Source organism: Schistocerca americana, chromosome 2 (genome assembly GCF_021461395.2).
Source record: "Schistocerca americana isolate TAMUIC-IGC-003095 chromosome 2, iqSchAmer2.1, whole genome shotgun sequence".
Classification (NCBI taxonomy): domain Eukaryota; kingdom Metazoa; phylum Arthropoda; class Insecta; order Orthoptera; family Acrididae; genus Schistocerca; species Schistocerca americana.
The window spans coordinates 24,459,902-24,477,156 of NC_060120.1; positions in this window are offsets into that span (position 1 = coordinate 24,459,902).

The window sequence follows — 17,255 nt, forward strand, 5'->3', positions numbered from 1 at the left end:
CTGCTCGACCATGAAATTCAAGTTTCCTCATCTTCCGCCTAATTGTCATAGAACTTGCAGTGGATCCTGATGCAGTTTGGAAATCCTGTGTGACGGTCTGGATAGGTGTCTGCATATTACACATTACGACCTTCTTCAACCGTTGGCGGTCTCTGTCAGTCAACAGACGAGGTCGGCCTGTACGCTTTTGTGCGTGTCCCTTCACGTTCCTGTTTCTTAATCACATCGGAAACAGTGCACCTAGGGATGTTTAGGATTGTGGAAATCTCGCGTACAGACGGATGACGCAAGTGACACCCAATCACCTGACCACGTTTGAAGTCTGTAAGTTCTGCAGAGCGTCCCATTCTGCTCTCTCACGATGTCTAATGACTACTGAGGTCGCTGATATGTTGTACCTGGCAGTAGGTGGCAGCATAACGCACCTAATATGAAGAACGTATGTTTTTGGGGTATCCGGATACTTTTCATCACATAGTGTACTTGTACCGGCAAAGACAGGCAGCGTCGAATCGTCTTCGTTGCCAATACACGGCGGCTCAGTGGTAGGCAATGTGACCTGGCCAGCCCCACGTGTCACTGGGGATTGTTTGTCAGGTATATCCAGTTTTGCCACCTATCAACTATGAGGAAGCACATTCTTTACTGCTGCTATGAGTTTAAGCCATTCAGCAATCAAAGCAACTTCTAAAAACGGGACACACAATGTCAGTATCCTAGTTTGGACACGGAGGTCGGGTGCTAATTGGACGATTACGTGCTGTATCATCAAGTCTACATATGAGGCGATACATTTCGGTACATTCAAACCGACCCTTGCACCAGACGATTTAGGCTGCATGCGACGGCATGGGGTGCTTACGGTGCTAGTTGAAATGCAGTCGCGCCTCCATCACACGGGTGTGATGCAGATAATACTGCTTGAGCTAGAACGCCTATTTTGGTTTTGACTTTCTGGTCGCTGACAAAGTCCATTTCGTGTCCCTATCGGCCACCTTTTAAGTTTTGGACTCTAGTAACAGTGCTACAGCTAGCTGTCTTGGGTCAGGCCGTGACTCTCTTAAGCCGTCCGCAATACGTAAACTTTCTTACCCCATCGCCTTTCCCTTTGCCAAGTGTGACAAAGTAGAGGTCCAGTCTCAGCGTTGTCAGGATCTCGGGGTCTCCGTCAAGTTAATGGTTCACCACTTCGGTACTGAATGAGAAGCCAAATGGTGCCGTGAATCTCTGCAGCGATTTTAATCAGACAGTCAACATGCGGTGAATTGCGGATTCGTACCCTTATGGAGGAGCTGCTGGCGAAGATCTCAGAGATACCCACGCCAACTTTTGCGATCCATAGCTGCAGTTGTTGGACGCCACCTCTCAGGGTTTCTTAGTGGTCGTCCCGCTTTAGGTTTCACCAGTTTAATAGCTCGCCTCTTGGAATTTCGTCTGCATCAAGAATTTATCACGGGTATTTGGGGCATTTGGTCAAGGACGTATATGTGTTGTGTCAACAATCTCAGCGACATTTGAGTCATGTAAGAGGAGCATTTATCACATCTGCAGGCCGTTTTCCAACGCCTTCTTCGTAAAGAATTGAAAAATGTAGTTTTTTTCCCAAAGGTACACTTTTTGGGATATATTCTGAGCGAAGATAACCTCACACCTATGAATGAGCTTCTTAAGGCCACCGTAAATTTACCATCAACCAAGAACCTGAGGGATCTCCAGTCTCTATTGAAAAATGTTTCTTACTATGTAAAGTTCATTCGCCAGAACACACATGCGTCATCCTCTTAACGAGTTTCATACAAAGACGTCAAGTTCGCATGGTCTGCAGATCGTCAAAAAGCTTTTAATGACATCAAGCTGCCGGTCGCTGTGGCCGAGCGGTTCTTAAGTAATAGAACCCAGTACGTTGTCCTCGATGGTGAGTGTTCATCGGAGGTGAGGGTATCATCTGGAGTGCCCCAGGGAAGTGTGGTAGGTCCGTTGTTGTTTGCTATCTACATAAATGATCTTTTGGATAGGGTGGATAGCAATGTGCGGCTGTTTGCTGATGATGCTGTGGTGTACGGGAAGGTGTCGTCGTTGAGTGACTGCAGGAGGATACAAGATGACTTGAACAGGATTTGTGGTTCGTGTAAAGAATGGCAGCTAACTCTAATATAGATAAATGTAAATTAATGCAGATGAATAGGAAAAAGAATCCTGTAATGTTTGAATACTCCATTAGTAATGTAGCGCTTGACACAGTCCCGTCGATTAAATATTTGGGCGTAACATTGCAGAGCGATATGAAGTGGGACAAGCATGTAATGGCAGTTGTTGTGAAGGCGGATAGTCGTCTTCAGTTCATTGGAAGAATTTTGGGAAATGTGGTTCATCTGTAAAGGAGACCGCTTATAAAACACAAATACGACCTATTCTTGAGTACTACTCGAGCGTTTGGGATCCCTATCAGGTCGGATTGAGGGAGGATATAGTAGCAATTCAGAGGCGGGCTGCTAGATTTGTTACTGGTAGGTTTGATCATCACGAGAGTGTTACGGAAATGCTTCAGGAACTCGTGTGGGATGCGTTCTTTCGTGAATCGCTACTGAGGAAATTTAGAGAACCAGCATTTGAGGCTGGCTGCATTACAATTTTACTGCCACCAACTTACGTTTTGCGGAAAGACCCCAAAAATAATAGAGATTAGGGCTCGTACCGAGGCATATATGCAGTCATTTTTCTCTCGTTCCGTTTGGAAGTGGAACAGGGAGAGAAGATGCTAGTTGTGCTACGAGGTACCCTCCGCCACGCACCGTATGGTGAACTGCGGAGTATGTATGTAGATGTAGATGTAGATATAGACATACGAGGCGACACATTTCGGGACAGACGATTTAGGCCGTATGCGACGGCATGTGGTGCTTACGGTGCTAGTTAAACTGCAGTCGCGCCGCCATCACATGGGTTTGATGCAGATAATACTGCTTGAACTAGAAGGCCTATTTTGTTTTTTGCTTTCAGGTCACTGACAAAGTCCATTTGGTGTCCCTATCGGTCCCCTTTCAAGCTTTGGACTCTAGTAACAGTGCTACAGCTAGCTGCTTGAGGATGTCTTGGGTCAGGCCGTGACTCTCTTAAGCCGTCCGCAATACGTAAACTTTCTTACCCCATCGCCTTTCCCTTTGCCAAGTGTGACAAAGTCAAGGCCCAGTCTCAGCGTTGTCAGGATCTCGGGGTCTACGTCAAGTTAATGGTTCACCACTTCGGTACTGAGTGAGAAGCCAAATGGTGCCGTGAATCTCTGCAGCGATTTTAAGCAGACAGACAACATGCGGTGAATTGCGGATTCGTACCCTTATGGAGGAGCTGCTGGCGAAGATCTCAGAGATACCCACACCAACTTATGCGATCCATAGCTGCAGTTGTTGGACGCCACTTCTCAGCATTTCTTAGTGGTCATCCCGCTTTAGGTTTCACCAGTTTAATAGCTTGCCTTTTGGAAGCGGTTAAGTCCCATAAGATTTCACACACATTTGAACATTTTTGGACCAAACTGCTGGAGTCATCGGTTCCTAGTCTTACAGACTACTTAATGCAACTTAAACTAAATTACCTGAGGACAACACACGCGAGGGAGGACTCGAACCTCCAACGAGGGGAGCCGCGCGAACCATGACAAGGCACCTCAAACCACGCGGCTACCCCGCGAGGCGACTGTGTTTGTCTGGGACAGGGTCGTACCCGTAATTTTCGGACACCAGGCTAGGAGGAGAATGTGATTAACACTGTGGAAGGCCTGTTAGTACCACGCAGTTCGCCCGCCAGCACAGGCTGGGCCAGATGGCCAGATGGCCGTGTGGAACATTCTCCATGACAATTGTTTCTACTCTCAGCACTTACGGCGTGTGCAGGGCTTATTAGCGACAGACTTTCCACATCGGGAGCAGTATTGTCACTGGTTTTTTTACCAGGCAACCATGGTTCGGGGATCTGTGTCATCCATCCTATTCACAGATGAGGTCACCTCTAGGCGGAGTGGTATCTTCAATTTTTTAACAGTCATCTGTAGGGTAGTATACAGAACCCCTGTGGTATGGTGACAACCGGAATGTGTGGACCGGGATAACTATTTATTTTGTGACCAGTCTTCCTTCCACGTTGCCTAAGAGGCCGGAACTATCGGCGTTTCTTTCGGGTGACTATGCCTCCCCTCCTGGAAGAAGTGCCATTGATGATTCGAAGGGTTATGTGGCTGCTACATGATGTTGCTCTAGCACACTTCGCCTTTAACGTCCGGTCACATCTCAACCGTCTTCCTTGGTCAATGGAACGGACGAGGGAGTCCGGTAGCAAGCCCTGCCCGTTCACCGGATCTCAACTCGTGCGATTCATGGTTACGGGGCCGTGTCAAAAATTCCTTGTATGCAGAGCTCATTCCACATGTGGAGACAATGGAGCAGCGTATTCAAGTTGCCTTTGACACTGGATTCAGCCTGGCACATGTGAACGTGTAGGACAGAGCATCATACAGCGCGCAAACACAAGCGTTGAGGCACATGGAAACCATTTTGCCGGCCGGAGTAGCCGTGCGTTTCTGGGTGCTACAGTCTGGAACCGAACGACAGCTACGGTCGCAGGTTCGAATCCTCCCTCGGGCATGGATGTGTGTGATGTCCTTAGGTTAGTTAGGTTTAAGTAGTTCTAAGTTCTAGGCGACTGATGACCTCAGAAGTTAAGTCGCATAGTGCTCAGAGCAATTTTTGAAAACATTTTCAACACGTACTTGGGTGCATGGTACAGCGCGTGTTAGAAAGCAGTTTCTGTAACAATGTATGATTGAGTAAATGGCCTGTGGCGTGGAAGCCATACATTTCCTGACGTAAGTTCATTAGTCCTTTTTCGTTCCGTTTCCTCTCGTCAATCAGTCACTAGAATTTATCAAGGGTATTTGGAGCATTTGATCAAGGACTTTTACGTGTTGTCAATAGCCTCAATAACATTTGAGTCATGTAAGAGGAGCATTTATCAAATCTGCAGGCAGTTTTCCAACGCTTTCTACAAACAATTGAAAAATGTAGATTTTTTTCCCAAAGGTACTTTTTTTTGGGATATATGATGAGTAAAGATGGCCTCACACCTACGAATGAGCACGTTGAGGCCATCGTAAACTTTCCATCAACCAAGAACCTAAGGGATCTTCAGCCTCTACTGGAAAAGGTTTCTTGCTATGTAAAGCTCTTTCCACAGACGGCACCTATCCGCCATCCTCTTAAGGAGTTTTCGCAGAAATACGTCAATTTCGTATGGTCTGCAGATGGTCAAAAAGCTTTTAATGACATTAAGCTCAGCTGTTTCGCTTCTTTTACGCCAAGTAAACTCTTGAACCTGGCTGTCAGTGCGTCCCAATTTGTTACAGGTGCGGTCCTGTGGCACCGAGTAGCCCGTTTGTTATGCATCGAAGACGCTTCCAACGGCGCAGCATAAGTACTGGCTTTGGTGTTCGGCATTAAAATGTTTCATGTTTTTCTGTATGGAGCAAGGTACTGGGATCGTTACCCAGCGTCTCCATCAGATTATTTTAGAGGAAATATGACGCGGTTTAACAACCGAGAAGATATTAACTTTAAAATTCTTACTCATCAACGATCACAAGTCACTCATTACATTATGCGGTCCTTGTTGTAGACCACCGGATAGGTCTCCCCACTAGTGGCGGATATGGGCACTCTTTCTCAGTTATCGCTGTGATATTCGTAACCAGCCCATCGTCCAGCTTGCTGATCCAGATGCTCTGTCATGGTTGCCAGCTGAACCCGATCCTGTGTTTAGTCGAAAAGAGGCTCTCATTTTCGTATTGGATGATACATTGCACCAGACATTAGTAGACAGTTTTGGGATCTCAATAATGCCTTCTTCAGGCCTCTGTGTACTCCATGTACACATAATCAAATGTGTCGATACTTACATACTGGAGCCATCTGTATCTGGATTCTGTGAATTCGTCTTTCTAGTGTTTACTTCGAAGACTTGACGGCAGCTTTATCATGTTCCCACCGAGGTATTTTATGACCATCAATGTAAATTGGAAAAATAATTATAATAGGAAGGCAATTCTTGTGATGATTTCTCACTGTTTACTACAATGAAGCCATTCGTGGTCGGGGTTTATTTCTGTTCAGAATCCAACCTGAGACGCAGTGATCGTTGCACAAAATGGTTCACTACTGACACATCATTCTGACTGATGTCCGCCCCAGTAGCTGAGTGGTCAGCGTGACGGATTGCCGTCCTCTGGGCCCGGGTTCGATTCCCGGCTGGGTCGGAGATTTTCTCCGCTCAGGGACTGGGTGTTGTGTTGTGTTCATCATCATTTCATCCCCATCCGGCGTGCAGGTCGCCCAATGTGGCGCCGAATGTAATAAGACCTGCGATATGGCGGCCGGACCTGCCCCGCGAGGGGCCTCCCGGCCAATGACGCCAAACGCTCATTTCATTTCATTCTGACTGATTCCGATAGATGTACACGTTTCTCCTTACGCGATCTTCTCTCAATCAGCAACCAAATACGATTTCTGAATTGAGTCCACTACTTAAACTTTCGTTCTATATCGACTATGTGTAGCTGTGCATAAGTGCTAATCATTTGCATATCCAGGCATGTAGAGCAGATCCTGTCAGTCTGAACTTTGTTGCATGCCACATTCTCTGAGTTGCAAATTTTAATGGCAGCATCACAGCACGACACCAATGAATGTTTAATGCTCCACAACTTGCAAATCATGAATTAGCAGAAATAGGTCCGCGAATGAAAATTTTTCGCGTATGAAAATTCCTCAGTTTATCGTATCGCTCTTAGTTACAAAAGCACGTGTTATTTCTATATAGACTGTACACATCCAGAGTTACTTATTTAACACCGTAATTCATTTTTATATTTCTAATTACCAGTAGAAAAGCCCCCACAATATGAGAGGTAGTGTGGAGTAAGAAATTCAGATCTAAGAACGCCATGTATAAACATTCACTGCCGCAGTGTTTCCTGGTGTCACTGGACCTGTGCCGACTAGAAGGCTAAATACGTCCTAATACGTGATTTGCGGCGGCCTTTAATCACGCCGTGGTGTTCGGTCGCTCCCCTTTAAGCACGCGGCAGCACGTCGCGACCTCCAACGCAGGCGCCGCGTGCTTCACTCCGGAGCGTGTGCTGGAACTCTGTTTTAATAATGTCCTGAGGCCTTCCGCCACACCACGTCGCCTCCAACAAATAACTTCCGCGCTATAATTACGCGTAATATTCGTGCGCGCGAGAGAAAATTTAGAAGCGCTTTTTTTTTTCATTTTTAGCGCTCTATTTCTGTCACCTTGACACTTCTTGTACCCAGTGTTGGAAACTTTTTTCTGTAAAGAAATCCTGGAATCCTGTACGAGCAGCTGAGAGTCTTTTTGAGTTGAGGTTTAAACGCTGCGAAGTGAAATGCCGCATCGCATGCACACGTGAAAAAGGTTGATTTTCCCGTGCTGTTACAGTTGGAGGCAATACGCTATACATCAACACACTTTTCCCCGTAAAATTATGTTAATCATCATATTTAAGAACACACATTAAGGTGAAACACAACTACCATTTGTAGCTCACACAGTAACTAGAAAAGCTGAAAGGGAGTCAGTTAGGTGCTGTTATCTCCATAGAAACTATATTGTCCTAATGATACGGAAGACCTGTTGCAGTAGCAAATACGAGTAGATACATTGGCAGAGGTAACCACCTTTGCCTCTGTATTTGTCTGCTGCTGAAATAGGATTATATGGTACGTAGCTGAATGTGTAACCCGTGGTCAAGAGAGCAATGACTCCGATTTTTTTGTGAAGATTAGGGTAAAAGTGGCCGAGGCATTAGCTTTTCCCTTTTTTTAGGCTTAGGTATATTCAGGAGTGTGAGGAACATAGTAGGAAAGAAAAGTAGCAGAAGGAAGCGTTTAGCGTCGTGGGTTCTTAATTTTTCGCCCCATGGTCGAAACCAGATTATGGCCTTTATTTAGAAAAAAATGCCATGTTGAAAAGAAAGGGTAGGGTCCTTGACGAGTAATCATATCTTCCCAGGTCTCAGGTTCGGTAGAAGGCACTGCTTAAATTTTGAATAAAGCTTCCGGTGTAAGAACCCCCCCCCCCCCCCCTCGTTTTGACAGTAGTCTTGTCAAAGAGGGTGGAGAAGTGGACGGAGGTTGAGGGCAGTCACTAGCATTTCAGGTGGGAAACAGACCCTAAAAGACATGAGAATCAGCAATGATCAACGGCATGAAGATGCAAAAGATAATGACTTCAGGTTTATCCACAGGAAATGTGGCGTCTAATTGGAAAAGTGTGATGAAGATCTTTCTGTTGGCAACAAATTCGGGATTAGGCCTCATTCTGATCTCAGGTAGGAGAGTGACAAGGTCTTCAAATGGCTCCAAGCACTATGGGACTTAACATCTGAGGTCATCAGTCCCCTAGACTCAGAACTACTTAAACCTAACTGCCCGAGGCAGGATTCGAACCTGCGACTGTAGCAGCAGCGCGGTTCCTTACTGAAGCGCCTAGAACCCTCTCGGCCACAGCGGCCGGCGATTGCCGCGGGAAGGATGACCATAAGACAAAGATGGAACGACCAACGTAAGGGTAACGTTCAAAGAGTCGGAGCTTGGAACGTCAGAATTTTTAGCGTCGTAGGGAAGCTTGGTCCTAAAAGGGAAATGTGAAGACTCATTCTACATATAGTGGAAGTCAGTGAAGAGAAGGGTAATATCAACAGCAGCAGAAAATGGTATAGTGGGAGTAGGATTCATTATGAATAGGAAGCGTGTTACTACGAACATTCCAGTGACAGCGTTCTTCTCATCATATACGAATATGAAGGTGATGATCTAACAGCCATGGGTGATTGGAGGGGAAGGAAAAGACGAAAGAGTTACTGGAGGATATAGGCTCGGTATGAGAATGAGAGACGAGAAGGAGTAATAGAGTTCTGCAAAAAAATTCATTTTGTAACTATTGTGGTGGTTTCGTGCGCTATCGATACCGCGCCGGCCCAGTCCATCTCTGGAAGTTGCAAGTAACCCACGTAACTGGACCGCCAGTCTGCGGCCTGCTCTGGGACACGCCCACTTCACCCCGCTAACTCAGCGTCGCCACGGAGCAGACAAAAGAACGCCGCGCCGGAGTCCAGTCTGCCTTTTAGTTCCGTTCTGCTTGTGTAGAGTTGCCATTTAGCGTCCGTTGCTGTTGTGAATATCGTACTGGGCCACCTCAAGGACTCGCTTTGGATTATGCTCTGAACTTGCTATTATTCAAGTTACGTTAAAGCAGTTTTACAGATACTCTGTGCGCGAATTACACTACTGGCCATTGAAATTGTTACACCACGAAGATGACGTGCTACAGACGCGAAATTTAACCGACAGGAAGAAGATGCTCTGATATGCAAATGATTAGCTTTTCAGAGCATTCACACAAGGTTGGCGTCGGTGGCGACACCTACACCATGCTACCATGAGAAAAGTTTCCAACCGATTCCTCATACACAAACAGCTGTTTACCGGCGTTGACTGGTGAAACGTTGTTGTGATGCCTCGTGTAAGGAGGAGAAATGCGTACCATCACGTTTCCGACTTTGATAAAGGTCGGATTGTAGCCTATCGCGATTGCGGTTTATCGTATCGCGACATTGCTGCTCGCGTTGCTCGAGATCCAATGACTGTTAGCAGAATATGGAATCGGTGGGTTCAGGAGCGTAATACGGAACGCCGTACTGAATCCCAACGGCCTCGTATCACTAGCAGTCGAGATGACAGGCTTCTTATCCGCATGGCTGTAACGGATCGTGGAGCCACGTGGCTTTGGAATTATTACCATTCATTGTGCTCTTGTAAATTAAGTATCTTAAAATTTTAGTGATTGTCTTTAGTAGTAACGTTGTTAATAAATGCTAATACTGCTAAATTCCATCGAAAGAGTTTCTCAGTTCAACAATTTTGGCGAAACCATTAAGGATACTGATCTGGAAATGATAACAGCCTTCAGACTTACAGAAGAAACGATAACAGCCCTCAGACGTACAGAAGTTACTTATAAGAATAAATCAATCTCAAGTGACACTAAACTGAGACACTGCAACACATTCTTCTTTAGGATGTGTCTATGAGTTTGAAATAATTTTTAACGGAAACAGAGACATTGAAGGAACCTAGAAAACAGAACAAAAAGTAATCAGGAAAATGTTAGATACAAGTTAGTATGAAGAAGGAACATACAGACTGATTTCCAAAGAATACCTCCAGTGAGATTAACGAGACTGGTTACGGAATTCGATGAAAGACGCAGTAAAACAAATACTGAAAGAATGAAGTGGGTCACTGCAGTAAAATAAGACCTCAAGCAAGCAGAAAAGCCACATATTCATGCATCAGAGAGAGAAAATTTAGACAAAAGATTCACGACTGGATAGCTGGTCTGTCAGAAAAACCAAGAAGGTTAGCAATTGCCCTTTATTGCACTTCGCATGTCCCAGTGGAGCCGATACGTGAATCGTAATTGGAATGAAGTACAAGAAGGAATGAATTCACAAAATTCATTACCATCACAAGAGTGAACACGGGGAGATTTAAGGTCCAATGCGAGAAGACGACTCCACCGTGCGATATATCTACGCATGCACGCCGTTGAACAAATTCAAAATTTGAGAAGTAAGTCCAGTCAGTCGGTCATAGACGTCACTGATGATTCACATTTTGGGTTAGCACACTACTGGCCATTAAAATTGCTACACCAACAAGAAAGGAAGATGATAAACGGGTATTCATTGGACAAATATATTATACTAGAACTGACATGTGATTACATTTTCACGCTATTTGGGTACATAGATCCTCAGAAATCAGTACCCATAACAACCACCTCTGGCCGTAATAACGGCCTTGATGCGCCTGGGCATTGAGTCAAACGGAGCTTGGATGGCTTGTACAGGTACAGCTGCCCATGCAGCTTCAACACGATACCACAGTCATGAAGAGTACTGACTGGCGTATTGTGACAAGCCAGTTGCTCGGGCACTATTGACCAGACGTTTTCAGTTGGTGAGAGATCTGGAGAATGTGCTGGCCAGGGCAGCAGTAGAACATTTTCTATACCCAGAAAGGCCCATACAGGACCTGCCTGCAACATGCGGTCGTGCATTATCCTGCTGAAATGTAGGGTTTCACAGGGATCCAATGAAGGGTAGAGCCACGGGTCGTAACACATCTGAAATGTAACATCCTCTGTTCAAAGTGCCGTCAATGCGAACAAGAGGTGATCGAGACGTGTAACCAATAGCACCCCATGCCATCACGCCGGGTGATACGCCAGTATGGCGATGACGAATACACGCTTCCAATACGCGTTGACCGCGATGTCGCCAAACACGGATGCGACCATCAAGATGCTGTAAACAGAACCTGGATTCATCCGAAAAAACGACGTTTTGCCATTCGTGCAGCCAGGTTCGTCGCTGAGTGCACCATCGCAGGCGTTCCTGCCTGTGATGCAGCGTCAAGGGTAATCGCAGCCATGGTCTCCGAGCTGATAGTGCATGCAGTTGCAAACGTCATCGAACTGTTCGTGCACATGGTTGTTGTCTTGCAAACGGCCCCATCTGTTGACTCAGGGATCGGGACGTGGCTGCACGATCCCTTACAACCATGCGGATGAGATGCCTGTCATCTCGACTGCTAGTGATACTAGGCCGTTGGGATCCAGCACGGCGTTCCGTATTACCCTTCTGAAGCCAGCGATTCCGTATTCTGCTAACAGTCATTGGATCTCGACCAACGCGAGCAGCAATGTCGCGATTCGATAAACCGCAATCGCGATAGGCTACAATCCTTTATCATCTACATCTACATCTACATCTATACTCCGCGAGCCACCTTACGGTGTGTGGCGGAGGGTACTTATTGTACCACTATCTGATCCCCCCTTCCCTGTTCCATTCACGAATTGTGCGTGGAAAGAACGACTGCTTGTAAGTCTCCGTATTTGCTCTAATTTCTCGGATCTTTTCGTTGTGATCATTACGCGAGATATATGTGGGCGGTAGTAATATGTTGCCCATCTCTTCCCGGAATGTGCTCTCTCGTAATTTCGATAATAAACCTCTCCGTATTGCGTAACGCCTTTCTTGAAGTGTCCGCCACTGGAGCTTGTTCAGCATCTCCGTAACGCTCTCGCGCTGACTAAATGTCCCTATGACGAATCGCGCTGCTTTTCGCTGGATCATGTCTATCTCTTCTATTAATCCAACCTGGTAAGGGTCCCATACTGATGAGCAATACTCAAGAATCGGACGAACAAGCGTTTTGTAAGCTACTTCTTTCGTCGATGAGTCACATTTTCTTAGAATTCTTCCTATGAATCTCAACCTGGCGCCTGCTTTTCCCACTATTTGTTTTATGTGATCATTCCACTTCAGATCGCTCCGGATAGTAACTCCTAAGTATTTTACGGTCGTTACCGCTTCCAATGATTTACCACCTATGGCATAATCGTACTGGAATGGATTTCTGCCCCTATGTATGCGCATTATATTACATTTATCTACGTTTAGGGAAAGCTGCCAGCTGTCGCACCATGCATTAATCCTCTGCAGGTCCTCCTGGAGTACGTACGAGTCTTCTGATGTTGCTACTTTCTTGTAGACAACCGTGTCATCTGCAAATAGCCTCACGGAGCTACCGATGTTGTCAACTAAGTCATTTATGTATATTGTAAACAATAAAGGTCCTATCACGCTTCCCTGCGGTACTCCCGAAATTACCTCTACATCTGCAGATTTTGAACCGTTAAGAATGACATGTTGTGTTCTTTCTTCTAGGAAATCCTGAATCCAGTCACAAACCTGGTCCGATATTCCGTAGGCTCGTATTTTTTTCACTAAACGTAAGTGCGGAACCGTATCAAACGCCTTCCTGAAGTCCAGGAATACGGCATCAATCTGCTCGCCAGTGTCTACGGCACTGTGAATTTCTTGGGCAAATAGGGCGAGCTGAGTTTCACATGATCTCTGTTTGCGGAATCCATGTTGGTTATGATGAAGGAGATTTGTATTATCTAAGAACGTCATAATACGAGAACACAAAACATGTTCCATTATTCTACAACAGATTGACGTAAGCGAAATAGGCCTATAATTATTCGCATCTGATTTATGACCTTTCTTGAAAATGGGAACGACCTGCGCTTTCTTCCAGTCGCTAGGTACTTTACGTTCTTCCAGCGATCTACGATAAATTGCTGATAGAAAGGGGGCAAGTTCTTTAGCATAATCACTGTAGAATCTTAAGGGTATCTCGTCTGGTCCGGATGCTTTTCCGCTACTAAGTGATAGCAGTTGTTTTTCAATTCCGATATCGTTTATTTCAATATTTTCCATTTTGGCGTCCGTGATGGTTCGCGTTTCTCCTCCTTACTCGAGGCATCAGAACAACGTTTCACCAGGCAACGGCGGTCAACTGCTGTTTGTGCATGAGAAATCGGTTGGAAACTTTCCTCATGTCAGCACGTTGTAGGTGTCGCCACCGGCGCCAAGCTTGTGTGAATGCTCTTAAAAGCTAATCATTTGCATATCACAGCATCTTCTTCCTGTCGGTTAAATTTCGCGTCTGTAGGACGTCATCTTCGTGGTGTAGCAATTTAATGGCCAGTAGTGTAGCTGCTTTACACGCAGACACGTGGAGGGCACTCACCACGAGTAATTGCAGAAATGTGTCTGGCAACAATGAACTCTGCAGCAGTCGTGACACGGACTTTAACCGTACCCACACACAGACACACACACACACACACACACACACACACACATCACCAAACAGCAACGTTCAACTTGTTGCACCAGGACTTTCTCCCGTGTTTGCAACGTCCCTCCTCCCCCCCCCCCCCCCCTTGCTGATAACTGCTGCAGCGTAAATCACGACGGCGGTGTGCCGAGCGACGACAGGCGCCGGGGCAGTCCCAGCGCATCGTCTGCCATCGTCCCCGCCCCACCGCGGCCGACTCGGTACATCGGACACCCCCTCTCTTTTTTATCCCCTTTCCTGTTATCTACAGAGCCATCTGGCGCGTACAAAGCGCGGCTAAAGCGCCACTTTTAGTGTCCAAAGCGTCGCCGGCGCTCTTCCTTTCATCCCGGCCGGCGGGGGATCCCCTCGTTCGCAGGCGCGACGGTGGCGCCATTGTGTTTGCCGCGGAAATTGCGCGTGAGCGTCGCCGCCGGTGGCGCCGGCGCCCGCGCCGCACCGCTGATAACAGCCGCTCGTTCACGGCCGGACTCGGCGCCGCCTGCTTTGCGGGTTGCCGCCGCCGCCGCCTGCCCCGCGGCCACCCATTTGCGCGTATCCAGGCGTGTGCGCCGCCACCGGGCTATCGTGGAATTTGTCAAAAAGTGCTAAAAGACATCAAAACTGGTCCGCGCTATTACTGATTCGGTTCTTTGAGTTCAGAAGTGGGTTTTGCAGTTTCATAACGGGATTCTGAAACCCTATTAACTTTTTGTGTGCTGCCTGAAATCAAAGCCGTTTCCAGTACGATGAACAAAGTACCGAAATAACATACGGTACTTGTATTGTGACTATGTAAGCGATACACTGCAAGCAGTTATTCGTGTAATCAATAATCTCATTATACTGCAAGTCAATCTTGAGTATGAAATGCCGATTGATAGCATAGAAGTTTTTGTATCCCGCCTGGAAGGCGGCCCGTAGTTTGCTCCTATAAACTGAAGGGTAGGCCGAATGAAGGAAGCGAATAGGAGCAGGTGAGGTAAAACTCTTGGTACAGCTTTTAACGCAAAAGTTGTTGTTGTCGTCTTCAGACCTGAGACTGGTTTGGTGCAGCTCTCCAAGCTACTCTATCCTGTGCAAGCTTCTTCATCTCCCAGTACCTACTACAGCCTATATTCTTCTGAATCTGCTTAGTGTATTCAACTCTTGGTCACCTTCTACGATTTTTACCCCCACGCTGCCCTCCAATACTAAATTGGTGATCCCTTGATGCCTCAGAATATGACCTACCAACCGATCCCTTCTTCAAGTCAAGTTGTGCCACAAATTTCTCTTCTCTCCAATTCTAATCAATACCTCCACATTAGTTATGTGATGTACCCATCTAATCTTCAGCATTCTTCTGTAGCAACACATTTCGAAAGCTTCTATTCTCTTCTTGTCCAAACTATTATCGTCCATGTTTCACTTCCATACATGGCTACACCCCATACAAATAATTTCAGAAACGACATCCTGACACTTAAATCTATACTCGATGTTAACAAATTTCTTTTCTTCAGAAAGGCTTTCCTTGCCATTGCCAGTCTACATTTTATATCCTCTCTACTTTGACCATCATCAGTTATTTTGCTCCCCAAATAGCAAAACCCCTTTACTACTTTACGTGTCTCATTTCCTAATCTAATTCCCTCAGCATCACCCGACTTAATTCGACTACATTCCTTTATCCTCGTTTTGCTTTTGTTGATGTTCATCTTATATCCTCCTTTCAAGACACTGTCCATTCCGTTCAACTGCTCTTCCAAGTCCTTTGCTGCCTCTCACAGAATTACGTCGGCGAACCTCAAAGTCTTTATTTCTTCTCCATGTATTTTAATACCTACTCCGAACTTTCCTTTGTTTCCTTTACTGCTTGCTTAATATACAAGTTGAATGGCATCGGGGAGAGACTACAACCCTGTCTCACTCCCTTTCCAACCACTGCTTCCCTTTCATGTCTCTCGACTCTTATAACTGCCATCTGGTTTCTGTACAAATTGTAAATACCCTTTCGCTCCCTGTGTTTTACCCCTGCCACCTTCAGAATTTGAAAGAGAATATTCCAGTCAACATTGTCAAAAGCTTTTTCTTAGTCTACAAATGGTAGAGACGTAGACAAATGCTAGAAACGTGGGCAAAGGCAAAAACGTAAAAGCACATTTAATAACATTAGTCAATGACATATACGTAACGTTTGGTAAAAATGAGCACGTAGGTGCGAAGCCGGATGTATCAAAGCCAACACGCAAAATCTGTAATGGCTCGCCCACTATGAAGATGAAACAATGTTGGTCGGTCGTCAGCTCGCTAACAAATGGGTAGAATGTGGAGCGGCGTTCGTAGAGCTGCACAGCGCCGGCTAGGGGGCGCTGTCGTCGGTGTCGGTGTCGTAGTGCCAACCTAAGAACTTGTACCAACGCCGTGACATCGTAGCTATCGATGCCACAGAAGTCATACATCCACTTCCAGATCCGTCAGCAAGCTTTTGGAATATATGAGTGTAGAAAACATGTCAAGGAAATGGGACCTATATTCGAAAGAAGATACACGATCTGATCAAAAGAATCCTGATACGCCCGCTAAATCCGCTGGGCAGAACAGGTAACTGCCGCGCGGGATTAGCCGAGCGGTCTACAGGCGCTGCAGTAATGGACTGTGCGGCTGGTCCCGGCGGATGTTCGACTCCTCCCTCAGGCATGAGTGTGTGTGTTTGTCCTTAGGATAATTTAGGTTAAGTAGTGTGTAAGCTTAGCGACTGATGACCTTAGCAGTTAAGTCCCATAAGATTTCACACACATTTGCACATTTGAACAGGTAACTAGGATAGTGGAAAGGGCCAAATAAGGTTGGGGTCAGTTTCACCTTCTAATTGTAATTTATTGTAATAGAATAACACTCTTCTAACCAGAGCTGCACATAGCCGGATCTTTACCGAATGCAACTCTTTCATGGCTGAAGGCCTCCAAACAAGAAATCTTAATAAATCAACAAGATAAAAATCCTATTAAGATAGCAAAAAATAATTAAAAAAATATCACAGCAAAGTAGATAAAACCAACATATGCAAAGTGCAATACCAAATGCTGAAGGCCACAAGTAAGTTCAGAAATTTTAAAACATATTACCATAATCGTTTAAAGGCAGAAGGCCGCGATGTTTAAGCTTGAAAGATAAATTTAAGAATTAATTTTGCAAAATTTTTAATAAAAAAGAAAAATAACCATAAGCCTTAAATTTTAAGTTGCTGAAAACAGATAATTAAATGCCAGTGGCACTCAGAAGCCTCCAGGGAGGTCGGTCTGCCCTGGTTCACTTAGGCGAGACAGGTGGTGAGTCCAACGACACTTGATCCGTGGGAACCCAACCAGGGGACAGCCACGGACCGACCGACACAACGACTTGCTTCACATCAACCAATACGTGAGAACTCAAACAGAAGAGGTT